Source organism: Anneissia japonica, unplaced genomic scaffold, assembly GCF_011630105.1.
Source record: "Anneissia japonica isolate Jap-2015-1 unplaced genomic scaffold, ASM1163010v1 scaffold2149_len68864_cov123, whole genome shotgun sequence".
Taxonomy (NCBI): Eukaryota; Metazoa; Echinodermata; class Crinoidea; order Comatulida; family Comatulidae; genus Anneissia; species Anneissia japonica.
This window is the reverse complement of record NW_022684537.1, coordinates 10,799-16,811: the sequence shown is the minus strand read 5'-3', so window position 1 is coordinate 16,811 and position 6,013 is coordinate 10,799. Positions and strand designations below refer to the sequence as shown.

General features: G+C 32.6%; 1 protein-coding gene across 1 annotated transcript in view; it reads right to left on the bottom strand.

Moving 5' to 3' along the window:
• The window catches only part of LOC117106152 (protein SSUH2 homolog), an 11,552-nt gene extending 10,407 nt beyond the window's left edge, over positions 1–1,145 (bottom strand). Inside the window, exon 1 of the mRNA XM_033247506.1 lies at positions 1,064–1,145. The gene's annotated coding sequence lies outside the window, so the exon portion shown is untranslated. The remainder of the gene's footprint in view (positions 1–1,063) is intronic.
• Positions 1,146–6,013: the final 4,868 nt, after the last annotated feature.

The window sequence follows — 6,013 nt, the reverse complement described above, 5'->3', positions numbered from 1 at the left end:
AGATGTGTATAAGAGGTAGGTACACCCCACCATCAAAAATGTCTGGTGGTAGCCATTCCTGACACCTGGTACTATGCCGAACATTTTCCAGTAGGTTTTATCGGGTTAACCCATAAGCTGATCTAGGTCAATTTTCGGGGGGCGGGCTATAAGGGGGTGTCTGGCAGATACACTCCACCATTAAAAATGTCTTGCAGTGGCTATTTCTGATACCTTGTACTATGCCGAACATTTTCTAGTAGGTTTTATCGGGTTAACTCACAAGCTGATCTACAGTAGGTCAATTTTTTGGGCGGGGTATTTGGGGGTGTCTGGCAGGTATACCCCACCATTAAAAATGTCGGCGGTGACCATTCCTGATACCTGGTACTATGCCCAACATTTTCCAGTAGGTTTCATCGGGTTAACTCACAAGCTGATCTAGCTTAATTTTGGGGTACCGGTTTCTTGCGTCTGGCAGCCACCCACCACCATTGGAAATGTCTGGCATTGTCCATTTATGATATCTTGAACTATGCCGAATATATTCTGATAGGTTTCATTGGGTTAATTCACAAGTTGATCTAGCTCAATTTTTGGGCCCTTTTTATGCCCCTCGTGACCACACCCACCACAATATGGGACCGGCAGATGCCCATTCTCCAACATAGACAGGCACATCTAGAACATTACTATAGGCCTATACACACAAATTGGTTAACTTCCAGCTATGCTGGCACCACTTGGCTCCTGTTCTATATTGCTGTTCTGGTTAAAAAGTGTTGCCGTTTTGGATTTTTGCCGTTTTTGTTATTGCCGATTTCACATACTGGCGTTTTGGTTTATTGCCCTTTTGTCCAGAAACCAACCAGCCTAGTCCTACCTAGTTTAGGCTAGCTCAGGCCTTGCTTGGGCCTATGCCCTCTAGCTAGTTAGATATAGGCATAAGCCTAGCCTAAGTACAAGAGTGTAGGTAAGGCCTGCACAGGGAATGAAATATTGAGATATCAGACCTACTAGAAATATCAGACCCCGAAAATTAAGACCCTCAACTAAGTATATTAAGATTTCTAAACAATAATACCTTTATTCGAAAACTGACATCGCCTAGTGTAGACATCTAAACTAGGCCTAAGTGATGACAAACATTGCGAATCAGCGGTGCGTAACCACCAGAAATAAGAAGATAAGCTTTTGGGCTATGGAACGCCGTTACTGCCTTTGGTGGCTCTTTTCCGTTCGGCGCATTTGCTATTCGGCCCTTTTAACCTTACGTTCGGTGCTTTTACATTACGTTCGGTGTTTTTACATTACGTTCGGTGCTTTTTACATTACGTTCGGTGCTTTTTACATTGCGTTCAGTGCTTTTAACATTACGTTCGGTGCTTTTACATTACGTTCGGTGCTTTGAACATTACGTTCGGTGCTTTGAACATTACGTTCGGTGCTTTTAACATTACGTTCGGTGCTTTTAACATTACGTTCGGTGCTTTTGCCGCACCTCGGCTCTTTTATCATTTGGTGCTTTCCTTTCGGCCCTTTCATCATTACGTACGGTTCTTTTATCATTCGGTGCTTTCATGACCTTTGACATCGGGTCAAGTGGGAAAAAATCAACGGCTATGGGAATGAGCCTAGTGGAAAGTCGCGTGTAACAAAGAATATTCGACATGTGATTATCTTAGTGATAAAATAATAACTAACGAAAACAAAAATGTCTCGATCAATCAAAACAGTATTAGAAGACCTGGATCTACATTTTCTTGTCCCTAAGTTTGAAAGGGAAAGGGTACGTTCTAGTTTTTTCCTGGTATATTAGGGCAAATAGAAATATAATATTATCTCTATAGACCTAGTATTGAAAACAAAAATAACTAGGGGGGAGGGACTCTTCTTTATTCCGGATATGAAGAAGCAGGCTTATTTAAATAAAAGAAACGTAATTAATTAATTAATTACCGGTAACCAAACGATTCCAAACAAGTCCGATCCCATTTTTGGCTTACATAATAAATAAAAGTTACACTCAAAATTTTCCCCCTACAGTTGATTGATTTATTTTCCCCTCTCTTTACTGTCCGGTCGTTTTACAAATGTCCTTCCGTGGTTATCTCATATTTTGATATTGGTATTTATTTTTTTGTCTTTTTATTTTGTCTACCTTTTTAATATTATATAATATATATATTATTCTTACTTCTTTAATTCATACGCAATTCAGCCTTTGTTGCTTCTATGTATGTTTTTGATGTAGAATTTTTAATAAATATACCTCAAATAAATAATAAAAACTTAGCATTTATATTGCAACAATGATACACATTTGCAGGGGTCCCAAGTTGGAAAAAGGCAATTCGTGAAGAAGGGGTGGAGCCAGTGCAGTGGGAGGGTACAGGTAGAACACCCATCTCTTGGGGAGAAAATCCACAATTCCACATTTAGAACTCCCGATCTACGGCCAATTTGTTTCCGTCTTGCGGGCATCTGATAACATTTAAATGGTTATTTAGGGCCTACGGTACCATGTTGTATATTTGCCTTTACAGCATTATTATTATTTATTATTTTAATAATTGATAATAATAATAATAATAAAACCCACCAAAGTCTGTCTTAATTGCAATTACTTAAATTATAATTTCTATTAAAGTTTTACAAGGATACAATACAAAGATACTTTATTCATCCCACTACGGGAACATTTCATGGCTGGATACAACAAAGTGAAAAAAGCATAAGACAATTTACTAATAGTGATAATAATAATAATATTAGTATAGTAATAATAAAACTATTAATAATAATAGTTATGATAGTTTTGGCCTGCACACAGCACCACTCATTCATATTATTCAGTGGAGATTTTGTCTCACAATTTAGCTAATTTGGTATGACATTAATTAGCAAAACAGAAATTTGACTTGCCAAAACAATGAATATAAGCAGCAAAAGCTTCAATTCCATCAGCTTTATGGTTTATAAAAAATATATTTAGCAAAATGCAGCTTTTATTAGGATTTGGCTTTTTGGCTAATAACAGCTACACTGCCCACACTTGATTGAAAAATTTAACACAATTATAATGTACAACATACTATAATAGTAAAAACAAAAATAATTAAGCATCAGTGGTCAATAATATTAATAATTTAATTCCATCCGTTCCACTAAAAAACAAATGCTGAAACCTAGGAGGCAAGTCTGTATACAGATTCCGGTAAGGCAAGACTTTTTATTCCTTGTTTCGCGCAATGAATTTTTTATAGATCATCGGAGAGGGCAGAATAAAAATAAAATTTAGTTTTCTTATTTAGCAAATAGTTTTGCTAAAAACTTAGCTGGAGTAGAAAATAAAACTAAAATTTTATTGGTGAATGGGATGGGTAAATGCTTCAAATTTATATAATTAGGAAGAAAATACACATATCTTATCTTTGGAGATTTCAAGGCAGTGGAGGGCGTAATAAAAATAAAGAAAACCTCTATTTTTTTTTCTGAAATTTCCATTTTTCGTGGAGGTGGGTGCGCTAATTTGCAAAAAATAAAATTTTAATTTTATTCGAAATCATCAATATTTGCGTTAGGCGGGCTCACTAAACAAGGTACAAAAAAGTCTTGCCTAACTAACAAACTACAAACATATAACGGATTCATACATTGTCCTTAGCCCGTCTAACTCTCAATATAAGGTTAATCGAAGAGCCAAGCGAATGGACACTTGCCGGTCTTGAACCGGGGTCTTCAGCACAAGAAGCAGGAACAAATACCTCTCAGCCAACTACCCAGATGGTGCATTTATATTTGTACACCCTTACATTTAGATTGGATAATAATAATAATAATAATAATAATAATAATAATAATAATAATAATTATAATTAAAATAATAATAAATTGTTGTTATTATTATATTTATCATAATAATAATAATAATAAATTATTATTATTACTATGTTTATTATTATTGTTATTACTATCATTATCATTATCAATATGTTATAAAAATGTTTGTATTATTTTAATAATTGACAATAATAATAATAATAATAATAATAATAGTAATCATGATAATAATAATAATAATAATAATAATAATAATAATAATAATAATAATAATAATAATAATAATAATAATAATAATAATAATAATAATAATTCTGGAGACTTCTATAGAGCCCTGTTGCCACCCACTTGGAAATGAACAGAGAAAAAAGTATCAGAAAACCAAAAAAGTTAGACAGTGGATGACCATTAACCCCCGGCTGTCCATTTATGAAAAATTATTATTATCACATGATGAGCTAATCATCAGTAGGCCTACTTGTCAATGACGGTCAATTGATTCCAACAGAAAACAGCTACTCTAGTGACAGTAACAGTATTTAGATTTTATTACTATTTTGTGATCATTTAATATCTTTCATTATTGTGTTTAGTATTCTTTTTTGAACATACACACACATATACACACACACACACACATATATATATATATACTTATATATATGTATATATATACATATACGCATAATATATATATATATTTAAAATAATACTGTCACATCGTCTGCTGCTAATTTGTACTTTGTACGATACATCACTGGGACTGCGTACAGCAGACAGAAAAAAACGAAATGTAAATATGTGTTTATTTGTGAAATAAAGAAATTGAATTGAATTGAACTGGTTTTCGTGGATACTTTTGAGACATCCATGCAGTTATTCTCTCCCTTTGTGTCAAGTTCGAACTCAGTTGATCAGCGTTGTAACTTGATGGTACAGATTATTGGACGTTCCACTGTTGCTAAATTAGTTGTATGCAAGACACAAAAATATTAAGAAAAGTCAGTTATGCTTTGTTTTGTTTTGTTTATTTTACAAAGCACAGAATTTTCTAATTGTCAAAACAATTACATAAAGCTATTTATATAAAGATACTAATTAATGATGTATTAATAAATAATAATTTTACTTTTGAAAATTAAACCGTTTAGTTGAATGAATCCTGGTATAAAATATTTCTGAAGTATCTAGGTCTATGCGGTATAATTTTTTTTCGATACTTATTACTAAAAGTTCAAAGTTCAAAGTAATTTTATTGTCAATAGTACAACAAGTAAAATTGAAATTTGATTTCCTCGGATACACAAAAAACAGTAACAAAAAATATCAACAGTAAGATTCTAAAAATTTAAGTTTAAATATCTTAACTAGGTTCAAATATATACAACAAATAATTGAGAAAAAACTGCAGGTTAAATAAAGTATCATCAGCTCATTATAATTCTTAATTTAGTATACAAAATATAGTACAAAAATAGTTTATAAAATTCCAGTGTAAGACATTCAAGAAAATCAATTAAAATGATTGCAGCTTAAATATCAAAAATTCAATTAAAAAATAAATTCAATAATATGTTTTTAAGTATGTGGGTTGTCACCGAGTGCAAAATGTAGGACAATAAGGTCCAAGGCAAAAATATTAGTATATGGTGTACAACTTGTTTTTTTTTTCTAATACACAAACAAATACAATATTAATATTAATATTTAAAAACTGCATGGGAAGGGTGGGTACACACCCTTCACCCCGTTTTTAAATATTCGTCCAACACCCTTTTGTGTCTTAGACAAATTAATTTTACATCGTATCATTTTTTTCTTTCAGGGCCTGGTTTTCAAGCATAAATATGTATTATTAACTACTCTACTATTGATGTTTCATGCAACATTACTAGGCATCTCATCGTCGCAATCGCGTGTTCTTGGTTTGTACAAATAGTATTAAAAATGATATTAAACTACATATAGAATGCTAGGAATATTAATAGCAATAGCAATACGCAAAATACAAAATTTAGCAAATCTCTATCTAATTTTAAGCCAGGCTCCGAGGGAAAAAGATTTTATATCTTTACTTGTATACTGGTTTAGGCCTACAGCAATATGTTGTACAACTGATATTTATCTTTTAATACACACACAAGTGTGGTTACGCCCCCACTTTTTTTGTGGTCTTGTGAAGATGAGTCAT